Here is a 20,035-nt window from a genome sequence, read left to right as displayed (position 1 = left end):
CCTTGCTCTTCCTCACCTAGTAAACTTGGCCTCATCTCCTCTTCTTAGCCTTTCTTACTATTGCATTATGGCTTGTTTACCGCAGAGTCATTATTTTACCCACCAGTGTATTTACAGAGTAGAACCTCCAGTGCTGGTGGTAACGGTGACAAACTGTCTGGTCCCAAGAGCTAAATGGCACTTCTGAGCACTGGTAATGGTTTATTTTTATGTGCAAGAAGAAAAGTTCTGTTAAACTGGCCTGAGATCAGAGGTCCACGGAAATGAATTTCCACCCCTCTCAGCTGTACTGAATGGACGCAGGACGGAGCGGTGATTTCTCTCTCTACATGAAGGATAATAGCAACAGCTTCCTGAGCTCCAGCTGCTGTAGACAAAGGCAGGCTGAGTTACAGCCATTCCTGGAGGGAGGAACTTTAAGATGGAGGAATTTTAAGGAATGTGAAGGACAACCTCTTAAGAAATTGTAGGTGGAGCAATTCCAGGTCATCCAAACACTTTGTCAGCCCAAGATTTATTTTTCCACTTTGAACTAGTTGCCATTGCAGCGTTGCTCTTTCGTGCATTTTAACACATCTCCTGTGACCTTTGTATGATTGCATAAATTGGCCTGACAGCACTGGAACAGTTATTAGGGGCGCCTTTCTTGTGTTGTTTCCTGAATTCCCACATTGTGGCGTGATGTGAGTATGGAAACTGCTTGCTTCCTCTGCTGGCAGATACTCAGATGAGTGCTGGAGCTCCTGAGGACTGGGCTGGGTGGGGAGCTGGGCAAAGGGAGGATGCACAGAGAGAATGTTTTAAGGAAGACAATGTGGATTTCATGTGTCGTTGTTCTTTTCCAGTTCTGATAAAGCCATTATCTCCAGTTGTGTGGGTTAAACACAAGCAGTGACAGCCCTCTGTGGAATAAAGAGGGGCTGAGGAGCTGGGGTTAATGTGCCTGGGGGCAAGGGTAGCTGCTCTTCACCATCTGCATTAAGCAGCATTCTCACTTTCCTGATGACTCTGCCTTGTCTCCTCACTCCCCACTATTTTCCTGGAGCCTGTGGGAGGGAGACAAGAGGTGCGATTGAAGCGCAGTCTGTAACTCTTCAGCTCAACTCGGCGATCTCTCTGCCCCTCGGTATCCAGTAAATATGTGCCTCATGAGCTTCTTCTGCCTTGTCTGTCTTCTTCTGGCATTTGTAGACTGTAAGGTTATGGGATGTTAATGAACTGTTTACATGTGCTTCTACACTTGTTCCACTGAGGTGTTCCAATGAATGAATGTCAGTTACAAGGGGAAAATCGATGGGTGTATGTGCTGCAGTTGGGGTTTCTGAATCTTGATTACCTGATTTTTTTTCCCCAGACCTTTCTTTTCAATATTAAAGAGTTAGGAATGTTAGACTGGAGTTGTTTGCTTAGAGGAGTTTAAAGGTAGATGGCTGAATCGTATTATCTCTTCTCACACAGAGCTTCAGCTAACGCCAGCAGGTAGGCCAAGTTTCACAGAGCAAAAATTTGACATGGGGCCAGTTTTTGCACATTGAGTACTTCAGGAAATGGGTGTCATCTTATGGCCAAGCCTTACCAAACTGGAACTATGTAATGGACTTAATATTTGCATGGTGGGGCCTTAGTGGCACACCATGACAGCTTCTCTCATTTGTTGTTTTGCTCTTTCTTGAAATTCCAAATTAGTGAACAGCAGGCAAGTAGAAGCTGTCACTGGAAGATGTGCTTCTGGAGTTTGTGGACAGGAGTGAGCTCACAGGAGGAAAATTTGAGTGTTTAGTATGCAAGAGCCAGAGGAGGAGGTGGATTGTGAGCAAAGTACCATTGTTTATACACAAATATGTCCCCATTGAAGGACCAGTTTGTTATCTCTTGTTTAGACTGGGGCTTTGCCCTGATTACAGGCAGCAGGCTGGGGGAAGTTAAAGTTGCTCCCCCAGTTTCAGAACAAGAGGTTTGCCTCTCTGAGGCAGAGGTTGGTACTGGACGGTGTCATTGTCATTACCAAGTGCTGTTAAATCATCCCAAACAGGTACTTTCTTTTTACCAGCATTTTGGGATCCTTTTACTGGCTGGGGAGACACACACAGAGCTGGTGTTCAAATGAACTTCAAACACTACATGTTTAAAACCAAACTATTTTTTAAGCTGAAATTCTACGGCATGTTTCCAGGCACTAAAGCCTTCAACAAGAACCACCTAGGAAGAGTTCAGTAAGGGTTGGACTCCATGATTTTAAAGGTCTTTTCCAACTGAAACAATTCTATCAGTATGAGATTCTATTCCAAAGTCAGTAGGGACAGGGCAAGAGGAAAAATTATTTACAGAAAGAGTGGTTGGGCATTGGAACAGGCTACCCAGGGAGGTGATGGAGTCACCGTCCCTGGAGGTGTTCAAAAAAGATCTGTAAACATGGTTTAACAGGCATAGTGGTGTTGCTTTGATGGTTGAACTTTATCTTAGAGGTTTTTTCCTGACTGAAGCAATTCTATGATTCCATGTTTCCATGATTCTATGAATGTGGCTGCCATCTTCTGTCATGGGGTAAAATGATGAAACACAGCAAGTCGTGGCTGCATTTGGGGAAAATGAAGTCTCTTCCATCCCCTTTCCACAGCAGCCATTCAATCCAGCTGCGGCAGAGCACCAGAGGTCAGTGGATGTTTAGCTAAGGATAGATTGAGCCTTGAAGAACTACATGATGTATGTTGTAGTTTGAAGCAGAACATTATATACAGGAAACTCCTTTACTATCCTGCTTCTCTGCACTTAAGTCATGGTCAGTTCTTGCCATGCTTCCAATTATTTTCAGCATTTGGCCAGCAAAAAGCGGGTGAGTCAGATCCTTGGCTGGTGTACTTCGGGATAAACCCTTTTCACTCCTCTGGATTAGCAGAATGGTTTGGAACCCTTGGGACTAACTCTTGGGAACGCTTCCACAAGTGGCCAAGTGACTGCCATAGGAACCGCTCCCAGCCCCTCCGTGCCCAGTTGCAGGCTGCCGTGGGGCTTAATGGGCATCACGGCCGGAGCCCCGTGGTGCTGCTGCATCCCAACGGGATGCGCTCCCCGGCCGAGCTCCGCCGCCGCGCAGGGGCAGCGAGCAGTGACCTCCCGCAGCTTACAGCCCCGGAGGGAAGCAGGCGGGGCGGGGGCGGTGCCGGCGGCGGGGGGCGGTCTCCGGGGCGGGTCCGTGGGGCGCTTCCTGCCCGCCCCGGCCGAGCAGCGTCTCGCGGGGCGGCCGCGCCGCAGAGCCCGGCGGAAGGAGGCGGAGGAGGGAGCGGAGCTGCCGGGCCCTGCACCGCCGGTGTGAGCTGCTGCCGCGGGGAGCGTGTGCCGCCCGGCCCCGCTGCGCACAGGTAACCGCGGAGAAGGAGGCGCGGAGTAGCCCAGCCCAGCCTCCCCTGTCCCCAATGCTGCGGGCCGAGCTGCCCTGCCGGGGCTGCGGCTGCTGCCACTGACAGCGGAGCCTGCGCCGGGCCGTCTCCACCGGGACGCAGATTTTCCGCGTTTTGTGTTTATTCTGCCGCTCCTGAGATACCGCTATCCTCCTGCCAAGGGCTGCGGGCAGGTCCTGTCTAGCTGTTTTGGATTTTACCCGTCTGTCTTCATTGCCCGTCTGAAAGTATATTTATTTTTAATAAAAGAAAGTCGAGCCACAAATCCACTTAATATCACCTTCCCATTTCTGTGGAGTCCGGTGTATTTCTGCAGTTAAAAAAGTTTACTCCCCTCCCTCCAGTTTTATTGACACTGAGGATGAAGGATTTGCAAATGAAAGCGCCTTGAAGTACAACATCTTTTGGAGAGAGCTCTGCAGTTCGCCTGTTGAGTCTCGAATTCCACCCTTTGCCCCTGCTGAATCCGCTGTTCTGCCCTTTACTCTCTGGGGTAAAAACCCCCAAACAACAACAAAAACCAAAAGGGGGAAAAAATACCTTTGGCAGCAGGGAAGCTTTGTGTGACTGACCCAACGAGCTACAAGTGTCCAGTTTCTGAAAAGAAGAAAACCCTTTTGTCTTCAGCAGATCAGTAGGTAAGAGACTCATGGCTCACAGCGCGTGGCGCAGGGGACTCACATTCCTTCTTGCAGCATAAACCTAGGAGTTAGCCTGGTTCTCTTCTCTGTCAGCTTCTGCCCATCACTTCTCTCTCCTATAAGTATTACTCTTCACTAAAAAATATATAATGTAAACACACTTGTCCACCCATTTCATCACTGACTGTAAATACCAAAAATTAATCATGATGTGTGTGCTGGGACAAAGTAAAATTCTGTGGAATTGGGCTGAAGTGGGCTTGTGTCAGGCTGTGTTTGAAAGCAGCCACATTTCTCATGGTGCTCTTTTCTTCTGAGAAAAAAGTTGCAGTCGTTGTGCTGTAATCCACGTGCTGAGATTGTCTTTGCTTGTCATGCTCCACAGAGAAGCATGTATGTGCTTTTCTGTATGCACACGTGAAAGCAGGGCTCTTGCATTCCCTTAAGATTTCTTGTTTCGCCCTGGAATGTGCTTTAAGTGCTTTACTACTGTGTCACAAGGTGTAAAAGGGTTGAACCCATCATTAACACACCATAGTAGATGATTGAACGTGGCTAGGAACCTGCTTGGGACTGAGCAGAGTTAATGTGAGGGTATGTTTTCTTTGTTTCACGATTTTTGGTTTTAAAGTAAGCCTGAAAACACAGCAGGGACATGTGCACATAATAACTGGATGGAGGCCCAGTGTCTGTGTGGGGAGATGTGTTTTGTAGCATACCCCTTTCTGTAGGGGCCAAGTGCTGAATATTTGCGTTTTTACAAGTGATTAAACCACTGTGAATTGTGAACCTTCCTTCTCCCCCAGCTCTGTACCCACTTCTTTAGGGCTAGGGTTTCATCGGTGCCAGTCTTTTGTGCAAGGGAAGGGCCTGTGGAATTTTGTGGAGCTGGAAGCAGAACCTGTCTTTGCAGGGAGAAGTATATTGTTCCCTGTGTGAATACACAGCATCTCCCAGCAGAAGGATTTGGCTGTTCATGTGGTGATCCTGGCCTTGATACCATGCTCTTCTCCACCGAGTAGACTTTTCCTGTAGATGATACAGAACACACTACATGTTGGTCTGTTGTGGTCCTTGTTCCTCTTTCTTTTTTCCCAATCCTCTTTGCTGGAGTGATGTCTGTGGGAAAAGAAAATGGAAAAGGTGTCCTGTTCCTGCCTGGAAAGAGGAGTAGCAAGTCAGCACGCTCTGTGAGCTGATGGACTCTTGGAGAACTGAGGGCACCTAAGTCTCTGCTGAGGTGCAATAGCCAGTGGGGCACTTTGTAAGGGGCCTGGGGCAGCTGACTGACCAGGATCCTTCCGGGGGCAGAGGACATGGCAATGGTTTTAGCTGCTGTTTCACTTTTTGCTGCTACCCGTGACTTTTTCTGCAGGCTGACCCATTCTATCAAGTCAGGGTGGGAAAACAAGAACTATCTTTAGAGCCTTGCCCTACACTCTTGTGCTGCTCCCATGTGAGTAATGGGCCACATCACATTGTTTTTGCAGGGCCGATATAGAAACATGAACTCTACCATCAGGACCATGCTCCTGTTAAATCTTTGGGTCAGACTTTCACCAGGGGTTACCTCAGTGACTGCTTGTCCTAGGAGGAGGGTCATGAGCTGACTGGAGTTGCAGGTTCATCTGGGACACTTGGTTACTCTCTCTTTTTCTCCAGGACACTTACTTCCAATGTGACCCCTGTCCTGGGAGCCACAAACACAACACAGAATGATGTTGTTTCTGCTCTCCCACTTCCTTGAGGAAAGGATGAGGTGGGAGAGGAGCACCTGGTTTTCCCCTAAGCTTTTGGTTTTCTCCTAAGTTTCTGAACCTGGAGATGTTTTGGACTCGGCGCTGCTTGTCCTGGGGGGAGTATAGGCAGAAAGGATGCTGGGCAGAATGAGTTGTATAGTGGCTCCTAGGATTGCAGTGGTGTTGGCACCTCCTAATTGTGGTATTGTTTGGCATGACAGACTGTGGTAGCTGGTTACTGATAGCATGGTTTGTCATTCTACCTATTTATCATGACACATGACATCAGATTGTGCCATAAACATGGAAGAGTTGAAGTGTTGCTCTTTCCTGAAGCGTGCTTGAGTGACTTTGGACTGCTGTGTGGCTTTGTAGCACCACATGCTGCAGCTGGGCCAGAAGGTTTTTCTATGCCTGCAATACAAATGTATAAAAATTTTCTGTAGTCTGTATTACAGCTCAAAGGGCAGCTGATTTAGACATGCTTGACTGTTAAGGTCAGGAGATCACATTCCACAGGTTACTAGATGAAAGTGCTCAAAGAGGGCATAGCATAAATACTTGATTCATATAGAAGGGATTGGTGCAAATCCTTTTGTCCCTTCTCCAAAGATGTTCTGTAGACAGAGCACCATTAGGAGGAAAAGAAAACTTTACCAAATAACAAAAGCTTGTAATTTCTTTGTGCTAGAGGAAGCAGGATGATAACACAGTGTGTTAGTTTTGATTTTCACTCAAATTCTTCTGATGGGATGCAGCATCCTCAAGAAGAAGGAAGATAACTAATGTTTTTAAATGTGAAATGACTCATAATGCATGAGCTCTGGAAGTTGGGTTTAACATTGTATGCAAACATTGCCAGCTGGTGGGGATCTTTCTGGATAAATAAGAACTATATTTGTACAAGAAGGCTTGAATGATGTATTTCAGATGGCTCCTGATTAGCATAAGCCATTCACTTTGCAAAAGAATAGCAGGAATCCCAGAAGTGTAGATAATTTAATAGTTCTCTTGTTCTCTTTATCCTGTCTTTCATCAGCAGGCTGACCAATCTTCTTGTTTATTTAGAAATTAGGTTGCATTGCTCTACTGCCACATTTTCCTAATCATGACAGTGGGATTGAGAATTTACAGGCCCTAAGTTCTCAAAGCATAAACACTTCTCCCTCATCTGTCCCTTCCTTTTGTCTCCACTTGAGTGCAATGTGATTTTTATTTTTTTTTTTGTGGTGTTTTTTTTTGATGGAACAACTTTGACCATTTAATTCTGTATAGCACCTAACCCAAAGTTCTCTTGGTCCATGGCTAAGGCTCACTGTCCCTGCAATGAATGAGCAGCCAAAACAAAAAGCCAGCTCCTTAAAGGCTTTATTTTCTTAATGTGAAGTCAGATATGATGTAGTTTTGGTTTATTGTCATATTGAAGTATTTACTGAGATGAGTCTTTAATTCTGGAATTATCAACAGTCCAGGTGTATGTTAATATATAAATACTCTGTGAGTGAGTTTATCTGTTCATACCTCTCTGGGGCAAAGCTCTATTTTGCAGTTCTTGCTGCATTCTTACTGCCAGTTTTTAAAGAGCTGCAGAACTGTGACCCAACAGGAAGACAAAGCTCAGTATGAGAAAGTTCACACGTGAAGGGTTTGTATTAAACTGAAACCTACTTCCAAACACCTGTAAATGCTGAGAGTCACTCTTCAGTGCAAAATATGGTGTGTGTTAGGTTCTGTTCTGAGTTAAAAAAAAAACCTATGAGCTTGTTCTTGGCAACAGGTTGGTGGATTATTAGATGTTCCTACTTGGGGGTGAAGCGTAAATGCTTTCAGAATAAAGTAAGATGCCTGTTTTCTCTGTCTAACCATTGTTGCACATTCCCATATTTGAAGATATTTTCAGACACTCACTTTTGAAGAAGTCTTCTCAAAGGTTTCCTCATCAAAACAGCCTTATGATTTTTTTTACTCTCTTTGCTATTATGGACGATATAGTGGGAGTGGAATGTTCTTGGTTGCCAATGTTTGCTGCTAGGTATCCCCCTTCCATGGAGACCAGATGTTTATAATAGTGTGAGAACAGCCATTCTTGGTGATTGGCAAGAAGGTTCAAGGCTCTCTTTCTCCTCTTCTATCCACTGAAATACAAGAGAGGACTCGAGTCTCTTGGTTCTTCATAGAAGTGTTCCAAATTGCCTGTTGCTGGGGTTATAAAGTTTCAGGAAGCACCAGAGGATTTGTCAGAATAATTTAGTCCATTGTGTTGAATCTGGGCCACAACTGATTTCTGTAAGCTCATTTTCTGCCTTCAGGAATTCTTTTCTTTCTGATGAGCAGTTCCTTTCTAGATTAGTCTTTATTCTACCTCTTGGGCCTGATCTCTCTGTATGTGCCCATAGCACCATCATGCTGCAGGCTTTCAGCCATTGTCTTTATGAAAATTCTTTCATAGCTGCCCTGTGAGTCCAGTTTGGCTGCAGGAGCTTGTTAAACCCTTTTTACACAGGAGAGAGTGTATTCCCAAACAGCTCTGGAATGCAGTGCCGGCCACAGGAAGAGTTGCATACTGCAGTCTCCACACTATGGCTATACCTTCAGCTTGTCCAAAAGTATTTGGTTTATGCTTTGAACAGATCTGATGCTGAAATTGTATCCGTGTGAAAATACTGTGCTGTATGGAAAACTCTAAAGTCAGCAAATATCCACATCTTCCACATTACTTGGCTCTCTAGACTATCCTTGAAATGTAATCTTCAGGACAGAAAAAAATCTCAACAACTTTGGGGAATAATAACATAAAGGAGCTCCTAGGAGCAATTAATTTTTAAATATGCAATATAATATTTATCTTACTTTGCCTGCTCTACCTGGAAGTGAAAGGAATTTTTCAGGGTTGATGAAATTTGTGTTTACCTAGAGACTTGGATGTTATTTTTAAAGTAAGCATATGTTTGAAACTTACCTGTGTATAAATCATAGAATCATAGAGTGGTTTGGGTTGGAAGGGACCTTTAAAGGTCATCTAGTCCAACCCCTCTGCAGTCAGCAGGGACATCTGCAGCCAGATCAAGTTGCTCAGAGCCCCAGACAACCTGACTTGGAATGGTTCCAGGGATGGGGACATCTGAAATAGCTGATTGGGGGCAAATTAGACATTTGATATAAGGAGGAGGTTGGTAAATGAAAAATTAATAGAGGAATCAATAGAAAAAGTCTGAAACTGAGAAGAAAACTAAAAGGCCTGTGGGAAGTCAGTTTTTAAAGTCTTGAAATGATGTCTTGCTGGAGTAGTGGTTATGTGAGGTGCCTAGCTGAAGTGAAGGAAGAACATGTGCTGGAGAACCCAAGGATCATGAGCTGTGGTCATCCTTTCATGATGGTTGTTGGATGTGTCATGCTGTGTTGTGAGCAGCTCCTGTGTTGCTGGGCTGGCACTGGAAGAGGGAGTGCTCTTTCCTCTTGCTAAGAGCTGAATCGTCTCATATTTTACTGGCACGCAGTCTGCATTCTTGGCCCTGCAGAAGGGCTTCAGAGATAAATACTGCCATTCATACTTGGTGTTTTTTTTTACTGTCTCATCCTCTCTCAGTATGACTGATGTCTAGTTTGGTTGTGTCTAAGCTTAAAATAACCTTTTATTTTATTAAAATACTAAATATTTTAATATCTTTGGGACTTTGGAGAGGTCTTTGGTCATTTTCCTTGGTAATTACTGTTGGACTGTAGAACGTCCATCGGTATTGGTTAGAATGCAGAATGAAGATTTTGTTTAAACCATAAAAATTTCACTGATCTAATAAAATTGTTTTTTAAAGGTCTTGCTATGATTTGCATTAGCAAAGCACTTTGAGTGTTTAATTGTAGGCCAAGTTGTTGAGCCGATCTTACATGAATGTCTGTGAATTAAGCCAATTTAAGTATTTGTTTAATGAATTAATGAGCATTTGTTAGACCTTGTCTAAGAGTTGTATCATAGTAGTCTCTGTTTACTTTAAAATGCTTCGTGCTTCTGCACAACTTGTTTGTGTAGAGAATTACATAATCTCTTTGGATTATTTACTGTAACCCTCAAGGAAAGTAATTCCACATTTCAGTGACTTTGTTCGCTTCAGGGTTTGGTGGACTTTTCCTGCTGGTCTAATTTGGGTGGTTCTGTGTTCAGTTGAAACAAATTTTATTGCTTCATACTAGGGCTAGCCAGTCTTGTCGTGGAGCTTGGGAAAAACAGGGTGGAAAACAGATCTTCCTAATTTTCCCATTGTCTTTTGGAAAAGAAAGCAAGCTGAAACCTCCTCTGTATTTCTGGAGACACAGAACTTAAAACCAAAAGTTAAAAGTTTAAGGTAGCCTGTGGAAGTGCACAAGGAGCTGGTTACCTGTATCTTACTGAAGTCATCACAACTGAATGCTGATATTCATAGTAAGTAAAAACCAACTTGAAACACTTTTTACTGTAGAATGGGAAAGGTTGAAGAGACTGAGAGTGGTTATGTGGTCTCTCCATTCTCATTCAGGTAACTGTAGAGAGCAGGCAGAAAAGAACACTCCAAAGTTACATAAAACCCCCAGCTTTTGCTGTTGCCCATTTGGGGTTGGGTGAGGAGCATTCAGATCTTGTTTGAAAAAAGAAAATGTCATTAAAAAGTCTTAGCAGCTGTGGGGGAAGATAGGATTTACCACCTGGTGAAAGATCAGTGCATTTCTGATTTGGGCAAGTGGGGATGGCAAGAGAAAATTTGTATGAGAGGCCACTGGCCCCATACTGAACTGCTTAGGTGGCATTTTGAAGGGGTGTCTCTATGGAGCCATCTCAAAAGGCTGGAGTTCAGGGTGGAGATGGTGCTTGTGTGAGGCAGATGGCTCTGAGGGAGCACTTCAGAAACAAGGCATCAGGTTTTCCAGCCCCAAAGAGGCCTGAGCATTTCCTGCTGTTTCTGAGTTGAAGCTGGGGCAAGGTTAAATATTTGAGATCTGTGTTAACTGTGGTTTCTGTGCCTTCAGAGAAGTTCACTGTAGTACATTGTAGTACATCCCAGTGCTAAAGTGGAATAAGATAATGATGTGTTCCTAGTTGCTGACACTGCACCATCAAAACATGAATAGTGTACATTTCCTTCATTAAGGGAGTATCATTAGCTCTAACTTTCTTTTTCTGCAGCTGCTGGGAATACCTTGCAGAAGTATCTCCTAGAAAATACTTGGAAAGGTTCCCTGCCTTCTGCTTGCACCAGTTTTGGGATGCCTACCTATATCCTTGATCAAAACTATTTAGGCAGGATTTGTGCTTAAAATATTTGCTGCTCCAATAACAATGGAAAATCTCTAGTAGTGATGAAGTCAATATAAGCAAGGAAGAAGTTAAGCTGGTATGGCTTACAAAAGGTTTCCTAAGTAATATACCTAAACCAAATTATTTCCCAGTGTAACTGCATCTGCTTTTGAGTGGTTGCTGGAATAGTTGCATTGAAAGAAATCAGTTCCCTGAGTGACATAATTGTGGCAACAAAACCCTAAATGAGGGCCAGGACTTAGCCAATCCATGCTGTACTAAAGCGAAGGTAGTAACATCTTCCTCCCAATGTGGTGGTGAGGCTTAATTAATCATCTTACAAGTCATTAAAGGTTTTTTACAAGGTGCATGTGAAAAGCCCAGGTGGTTATGATAAAAGAGCAACACCAAAACCACTTTTATTGCATCCTTACTTTCTGAAAAAATGTGGTGGTCTGGATCCTGTCTTGGATTTTACTTTTAAAAAGATGGATCTGCTTTTTTGTTTTTTACTTGTGCTACCCATGAGATCACAAAGTGGGCTTGCTTCATGATATTGTGTTGTCCCAGCTCTGCATTAGAATCATAGAACTGTTTTGGTTGGGAAAGACCTCTAAGATTGAGTCCAGCCATCAAGCCAACACTAACATTGCTGTTAAACCACGTCCCGAAGTGCCAGGTCCGCACACTTCTTGAACAGCTCCAAGGATGGTGACTATACCACCTTTGGTGGCAGCCTGTTCCAATGCCTGACACACTTTCACTAGAGGAGTTTTTCCTAGTGTCCAACTAAACCTCCCTGGCACAATTTCAGGCCATTTCCTTTCATTCTGTCACTTGATACTAGGGATAAGAGACTGACCCCCACGTCACTACAACCTTCTTTTAGGTAGTTGTAGAGAGCAATGAAATCTCCCCTCAGCCTCTTAGGGGTGTCTCCTTCCTTCAGCATTTCAGACTGAGTGTTGCCAGCTGTCTAGCTTACTGATCCTGAGAAGTTACCTGTATTTTAATTGTTTCTTATCATAAAGACAAAACTCACCAGCGCTTTGAACAGAGGAGGAGCCATGCCTGCTCGATTTCCCTATTCTGTGGCTAGTCCTGTTAAATTCTGTAAAAGAGCTCCTCCGTATGGGGGCTTAAAATAGTTTAAATTGTGGTAATGCTAGAAAAAGCCAGAAAATTCCATGCTAAAGTTAGGCCAGAGTGATTGTTCTCTTCTCTACACACTTCTCCACCTGCGTTTTTTATTTGTGTCGGCTTTGCATACAAATTTGCAGGGTGTTGCAACTGATATTGAGGAAAAACTACCTTAAGGTAGCATAAGACAGGGATACTTGTTTGGGGATTGTATTTCCATTGTTTTCAGGACTTTTAGGGTCGAATGTTGACTTTATTTTTAATATAGAGGGTGATTTTAATCTGGTTTTATCTCACCAGCAATTAAACCAGCCTGATCCTATCTGTAGGGACAAATGATGCACTGTCAACGTTTTGCTGCCTTCTGATAATGCACATGAAACTAGTTTGCGTGTTTGGAGATTACATTTTACTCTCACATGGTTTTCATTATCTGAGAGCCCCGAGGAGAGGCCTGGACTAAATCAGCAAAGGAATGGAGAAACCACACAATGCAATGAAAATGGTGCGGAGGCATACTTGGGATAGTTGTGGGACAGGGCCTGCTGACGACAGAAGCGGGGCGCTGCCTGAGTGCTAGCAGCAGCAAGAAGTGGAGCTTTCTTAAAAGACAAAACAAAACTTAAAATTGCAGCCTGGATTTGCACCAGTTCCCCAGTTCTAGAAGGGTAATTACTGGAAATCTGCGAAGTCTGAAGCAGATGAATCTTGTTTGCTGTGCGCTGAGAGTCAGTCCTCAGAAATAAGACCTGATGTGACTAAACCTGTGTGAGCTTGATCTGGTTTTATCAAGGCAACATCTAAAAGGTGAGATCTTGGCCTTTATGAAGTTAATAGCAGAGCTCCTGTCACCTGTGCTGGAATTAGTGTTTCATTAAATATGCAGAAAGCACAGGACAGGGCACTAAGGGGTTGTTTCTCTGCAGATGTGTGAGCAGTGATGGATAATGCTGCACAACAGATTAAGAATTTTAATGGTGTGGCGTATTCATGTAGAAATACTCTCAATAAAACCAGTTGGATGAATGTACCTAGACTGGTTTTGCTATTAGACTGGGATAATGAGGATAAATCCTCCTGCCCGTCTGATGGTTGAAATTTTACGGAGCAACTTGAAATTCCATAGCATTCTTATCAAAATGCTTCAAAGCCATGAAGCATTCCTGTTTGTTTCAGCCTCATTGTAAGTGTTTATTCTTCTTGCTCTTTTTTCTTTTTATCTTTTTTCCCTTTGTAACATAAAACCTGAATTATGTTAGTGAAGATTACAGCAATTTCCCTGTGAAGAAATCGATGCTTTATAGCGAGAGAACAGTAATTCAAAGGTCAAGTAAATTAATCTCAGATTTTTTCCTTAGAGATATTATTTAGAGGGGGTCTTTCTTTTTTTATGTCCTGTGACTTATTTACCCCAAGCCAGGCCAAGTGCCCTGCTGCTTTTTCTTAAGCCCTTCCAGGCTTTCTCGGGCCATTTTGTGCCCAGATCCTGATACCACGAGTATCTGAGGAGAATGGTTAGTGGCTCTCAGTGAGGCAGTCTAGTCCTTCCTGAAGGTTGACTGGATTTGGCCCAGAGAGTTGTTAGAACCATGATCAATCTTTGGGTGTTGTGATGTCCTCTTGCTGTGGTTGCCTGATGATCTAATATACCGAGTATGTGTATTATTTGCACCCCTCTGGGTGACATTGTTCTTGATTTTAGTTAAAAGAAGGAGGTTTTTCTTGTTTGCCCAGTGACTCTGTCCTTCAGGTATGAAGATGAGTAATGTTGGTGCTGCTCCATGCACCTGCTCAGTGCCACCCTCCAAGATCACCTGAGCTGCAGTCAGCAGATTGAGGCAAGCAGGGGTGGGATGGTTCAGTGAAAGCTGGGGAGGTGTTTACGGCAGGAGCCTGAGACCCACTCTGGGTTAGGAGCAGCTGCTAAAACAGTATCACAGCTCTGGGATTTGCTGTGTGCTCCTTGAGGGTCTGGGTGTTGGCAACAGATGTTGGGAACCTTGATTCTGAAGGGCTAACCTAGTGTGTATTCTGTCCTTTCCTCCTCCTTGGGTAGGACTGAAATGAAACAAAGAGCATTCAGTGATAAGCTGCACTCTTCATTAAATAATTTTGGACTTTGCCCTTGTGAGTCTGGAACTCCTAGTCTCACAGACCGTGTTAAGCAAATTGTGCAGGACCAGGCAGTGAGGCTGCTGGGTTTTGCACAGGCCACATAGCAAAGGCACATTTCCATTAAACAGTGGGTGAGTCAGCCTCTGCGCTGCTCTCTCTGATTGCCTGGGCACTTCACAGCTGATCCTCTCTATGCTAACAGAGGGACCAGGGAAGAGATTGCCCCCCTGCACCCATCACTGGTGAGGACACATCTTGAGTGCTGGGTTCAGTTTAGGGGTCCTCACTACAAGACAGATATTGAAGTGCCAGAGCAGGTCCAGAGAAGGGCAATATCTGAGGAAGGATCTAGTGAACAAGTCTTGCAAGGAATGGCTAAGGGAACTGGAGTTGTTTAGCCTGTAGAAAAGGAGGCTGAGGTGAGACCTGGCTCTCTTTACAACTACCTGAAGGGAGGTCATAGTGAGGTGGGAGTTGGTCTCTTCCCTTGTAACAAATAATAGGATGAGAGGGGAAGGAAAAAAAAAAGGCAGGGGGGGAACAAATGCTTACAAATTGTACCAGGGGAGGTTTTGACTGGATATTAGAAGACACTTTTTCACTGGAAGGTTGAAACACTGAAACAGGCTCCCCAGGGGGGTGACTGAATGCCCATCCTTGGAAGTGTTTCAAAGACAGATGTGGTGCATAGGAATGTGGTTCAGCACCTGATTTGGTAGAGTTAGGTAATGGTTGGACTCAATGATCTTAAAGGTCTTTTCCAACCACAATGATTGTATGATCTCCATTTTGTGTTCCACTTCTCTATTATAGTGTGCAGGTGTGTCTGAAGATAACTCTGCACCTAAGAAAACAACTGAAGACTTCATCTCACTGATAGCATCCCATCACCTGTTGCCAGCCAAGGATAAGCAGTAGCACATGCATATCTTTTCAGGAAAACAGAGAACTAATCTTTCTTACCAACATTCACTGCATGAGTTTGAAGTCTGTCACTGTGTATGAGCAACACAAAATTTAGCAGTAAAACTGAAAGTGTTTAACTGTACTGCAGCCGTTTTGAGGTGGTGAACCTGTTCCCATCCCACCTGATGTGTAAGCTAATTAGCTTCTTGGCTAAGCAGTAATTCTGGGCAAGTATGTGCAGGCTGTCCTCACAGAAGCTCTAGCATTCCTCTTCATTTCACAAGCTCAAGAAAGATGCTTCTCTTCTCTTGTGAGGTTATTATTGCTCCATGGTGTTAATTGAGCTATAGCATTATAGCCACTCATGAAACACTGGTGAGTAGCTCACTTGTCTAAGCTTGTTTATTTTTATAATGCTGAAAAATATTTGCATGCTGTACAGAAATGTTCTGCTTTGGTTCCTTACAGCCTGGCAGTGGTATAATTTGAAATTCTTCATTAATCTTTCTTCCTCACGAGGGACTGGCAAAGTTCCTGTGCATAATTACATGATGTTTAAGGCAGAAGCCTCAGCTACTGAGTGTTTTACACAATGCCCTGCAAACATGGGTCTTTTCTTCCTTAAATAGTACCTATGCAGTCTCCTCTTTGATGCCCATTCTTGATCTCAGCATGTTTATATGCAACATTCTTTGCATTTCCTCTGTTAGTGCTACTAGTTCTAGACTGACATTTCACTAAAGAATGTACAAATATTAAGTTATCCTGAATAATTTCAGACTAGAAGTTAAATAAGGTAGTAAGATGAGAGCAACCTGGTCATGTGGAAGGTGACCCTGCCCATGGCAAGGGGGTTGGAACTAGATGATGTTTTAGGTCCTTTCCAACTCAAACCATTGGATGATTCAGAATCTATGATAGGGCTGCAGTGCTCAGGGACAGGCTGCAAAATTGATTCAGTCTGGGGAAATCTGTCTCACAGTGGTTTCTTGGGATAGAATTGCTCTAAACCTGAATTTTCCACTTGGAAAGCAAGGTGCGTCTAGAGTTTGTGGTTATGAAGAGTGCGGCATCTACTTTTTTGCAGAGCTTTTAGGAGTTTGAATTCAGCCTTATGCATTGTAAAAAACTGAGGCTAAACCCCCGATCTGTCTGTTTAAAATGTCGGCAGAATCTATTCCGATTTCCTTCCAGCTCTGTCATAACAGCTTTGCTAGTGCACCTCACTAATTTCCATCTTTGGCAGGTTGAGAACTGAAACTGCTGGAAGAGCTGAATGCAAGCAGAATTTGATGTCCAGATAAATAACACATGGGCTTCAGTACCGGTTGTGCTGCTCATTTTTGTGTTTCATTACATAGAAGAGTTAACTCACTGCTTCTGCCAGGGGTTTCTAGCTCGCTCAGAAAGTAGATTCCAGGAATGCTGCCACCCAAGTTAGTTGCACAAGATTTTCTTTGTTAATTAGAAATAATGGGATAGAACTGGGGGTGTGTGCAAAAGAGGCTTAATGCTAACAGTTGGTATTTTAAAAAGTGGATTTGTTGGCCAGAATGTCTTCGTATGGTACATCAGTCCACATTCTGTTCTGGATTTCCAGGCTGATTCCTAGTTTGCTTCCGCACTAAAATTAGTAGGATTCAGTTCCAGCAAATACTTTCAGTGTGAACTGTGCCCTCCCATCATCAGATCAGCAGAATGAGCTTATATTGCTGTGAAGTCAAAGCTGTGTGTAAAATGCTTGCACACAGAGTTGCATCCCTGAATGTTTGAAGGAGTTAAACATGCACAGATTGAATTTGTCTGTTGAGAAAATCTGTGAGGCAGAGAGGCAGAATCTCAAGCTGGGTTGTATCTTTGTATTAAAAAAAATAAACATCTCCTCCCCCCTACCCCCTTAGATTTTTCCAGTTAAGACAAAAGAAATCTTTGGGTGGAAAGGCAGCATCATATTGCATAATAAAAGCCTTTTTATGCTCTAATAAAAAAGGTTGCTTAGGGCAACTTTTTTTTTTTTTTTTTTTAAAGAAAAAAAAGTGGAGTCAGTGATGATCCTGGTATGAGGGGGACAAGGAATCCTTAACTTGTGCAACACTGGGACAAGAGGCTAGCAATTGCTCTAGTTATCTGCTATCTTAGTGCCTGGTTTAAAGGTTCTTTACTGCCTATTTTCTGGCAGCTGTTTTCAATATATCCCTCTCAAGCTAAGTCACCAGTAAAGAATTTGACATTAGATGGTTTTTTTCAACCACCATCTTGAAGTACCATACCACACAACACAGCCTTGTTCTCTGGTTAGATACTGTTCATGTGCCTTGAAATTGCTGTTGACACCTCAAGTATTTAACTTGCAGATCGGAGATAATTTTTGTTGGGTGTGGATGTGTGCCATAATAAGACAGAGACAGAAGTATCCATGTCTGCATTCCTTCACTACATCTGCTCACTTGATTTTTTGCAACATTCCAGGAAATTAAGTTAAATTATACATCTCAATGAATATTTCTGATTTCACTAGTTCTGGTTTGTTTGCCTGCCCTGGAAGTACAAGCGCACTGTGTGCACAAGTACATTCCGCTTCTTTTGTGTTGTTTGCCTTTTTCTTTAGGACAGTTTCACTAGCAGATACAACTGCTTCCTGGATAATGTGCCTAAATACTGTTTTTGAAATATATTTCTCCAATTCTCCTCTCGATGGTTAATGTTTCTTCAGTGCTTTATATTCTAAAGGAGAAAAGTAATGTAATTAAAGAATGTCTTGGGAATTACAGCTGGGCTCGGCAATATATTTCTGGTATATGCTTTGTCAGTATCCTTTTCTTCCCTTCACTTTCCCAGCCTGTAAAATAAAACTAATATTCATATACTGATCATTTTCACTGTCATTTCTGAGGCATAGTTTGTTGAAGTTTATAAAGTGTAAAACCTTTCATCAAAGGATTTTTGCTGATGTATTTTGAAAAACTCAGCACCACTGGAAAAGGAGCCATGAGCACACAGTATCATCATCTGTGCTGCAGCTTTCATTCTGAGCAAAAACTAAAACAATGGAGTTAAAGAATTAGCGAGTTTTAATCACTGTTTCACTTGGAGGCACAGATGGGACAGAGCATTACTTGGCATCATTTTATCTTGGAGCAGAAATTGTCATGATTAAAGCAGCAGCTGGAGAAGATTGCTAGAAACAGGGGGGTTTGATCATCCTAAAGGGATCCAAATTGATGAGCTGTGGGAGAAAACAAAGCTACAAAAGAAAAATTTAGAATGGGCCAAGGTTTATTATTTCAAGGGTCTCATCTGTTGATTAAAACGATGTTTTCAATGCTTTCCACAGAATTGTTTTGGAAGCGAAGAAAGTGTCAAGTGATCTGGCCTACAGAAGAGGAGACTGAAGCCATCTCTGAGTGGAGAGCTTGGACTTGCAGGAGGAAGGCCGTGTGTGTCCCCCCATGTGGCAGTACTGTTCCTTCTTGCCAAGGAACTCTAAGTGAAGGAAATAGGTATGTGTCACTTCAAATAGTATTTCAGAAGAATCATGTTCCAAGCCAGTTACCAGAGCCTGAATTCCTGGTTTGATGTGACAGCCTGAAGTGAGATGGATTTTAACTTTCTTTTCATTAACATTTGCAGAGGGCTTCTGCCTGCCTGATGCCTTGAGGTCTTTTGTTACAGGGGTAGACTACTGCTGTGAGCTGGCCTGAGGGAGGAAACTGGGTGGTTGTGGAGACACAAAACAAAGCAGACCCTTGAGGTCTCTTGACTCCTGCAGTCCATCCATGGTTCTGCCATAGAACAAACTGTTAGGAACAAGTGCTCTTATACTAAGGGACAACACAGGTCTCAAAATAAAATGCTGGAATACCAACATGCAGTCTACTGCCAGGCCAGAGCTGCACCCTGCACAGCAAGTAAGTAGGGTCAGTCTCTTCTCCCTAGTATCAGGTGCTAGAAGGAGTGGAAATGGCCTGAAAGTGTGCCAGGGAGGTTTAGGTTGGATATTTGGAAACATTTCTTCCCCACAAGAGTGGTCAGACATTGGAACAGGCTGCTCAGGGAGGTGGTGCAGTCACCATCTCTGGAGGTGTCCAAGAAATGTGTGGACCTGGCACTTTGGGACATGGTTTAATGGCTATGGTGGTGTGGTGTTGATGGTTGGACTCAATGATCTTAGAGGTCTTCTTCCAACCCAAACAATTCTATGATTCTTTAAAGCTTATTCTCAAAAATAGCTCTCCTTTTAATTGAATGTCTCAAAGGTATTGTTAATTTGGGGTATTTCAGCTCATGCAAGGCCAATGGGCTTGAGTTTCCACGACAAATTCCTGACTCCACTGGGAGATTGTGCAAAGTATAATCACTGCTGGTCACTGATTTAATCTGTATTTAGGGTGTGCTTGACATTGGCTCTTTGTGTTTTTCCCACTAGTACACAGTGGTTTTTTTCCTGCCACTCAGAGGGCTTTTTCTGTACCTTAGATCAGACAACACTTTCTCCTCCTTTTGTATTTGCATGCTTTCAGCTGCTGATGTTTAGATGTGTGAGGATTTGGTTGCCTTTGTACAGCAGGAAGCTGCAGAGTCCTCACCAGTATGTAGTGTTTTCTGCAGCAGGGAGACTCAGGTGCTGATCTCACTCTGGCTATTTCACAGCTCTAAAAACCTGCTGGCTAACAAGGTATTCATTAATTGCTCTAAACAATCTAACCTAGAGACATCTTTACTTACTTTGAACCATCTGCTTGCTCTCTCTTTTTTTATATTTTTTTTCTTAAAACTGACAAATTGCTGATTTCACCCTTTAATCCTTGTCTGCCTGCAAATATGGGAAGT

General features: G+C 43.3%; 1 protein-coding gene across 5 annotated transcripts in view; it reads left to right on the top strand.

Moving 5' to 3' along the window:
* The window catches only part of AMOT (angiomotin), a 67,571-nt gene that overhangs the window by 10,360 nt on the left and 37,176 nt on the right, over window positions 1–20,035 (top strand). For 2 of the 5 annotated variants that reach the window (XM_054169399.1, XM_054169401.1), the window contains exon 2: window positions 18,540–18,705. The gene's annotated coding sequence lies outside the window, so the exon portion shown is untranslated. Of the gene's footprint in view, window positions 1–3,221; window positions 4,037–17,751; window positions 17,773–18,539; window positions 18,706–20,035 lie in introns of those variants that run through there. The other 3 variants (XM_054169400.1, XM_054169398.1, XM_054169403.1) reach the window with 3 other exon arrangements.

Source organism: Dryobates pubescens, chromosome 18 (assembly GCF_014839835.1).
Source record: "Dryobates pubescens isolate bDryPub1 chromosome 18, bDryPub1.pri, whole genome shotgun sequence".
In the NCBI taxonomy this organism is placed as follows: Eukaryota; Metazoa; Chordata; class Aves; order Piciformes; family Picidae; genus Dryobates; species Dryobates pubescens.
The sequence above is the reverse complement of the archived record's forward strand: the minus strand, read 5'-3'. Positions and strand labels throughout refer to the sequence as shown.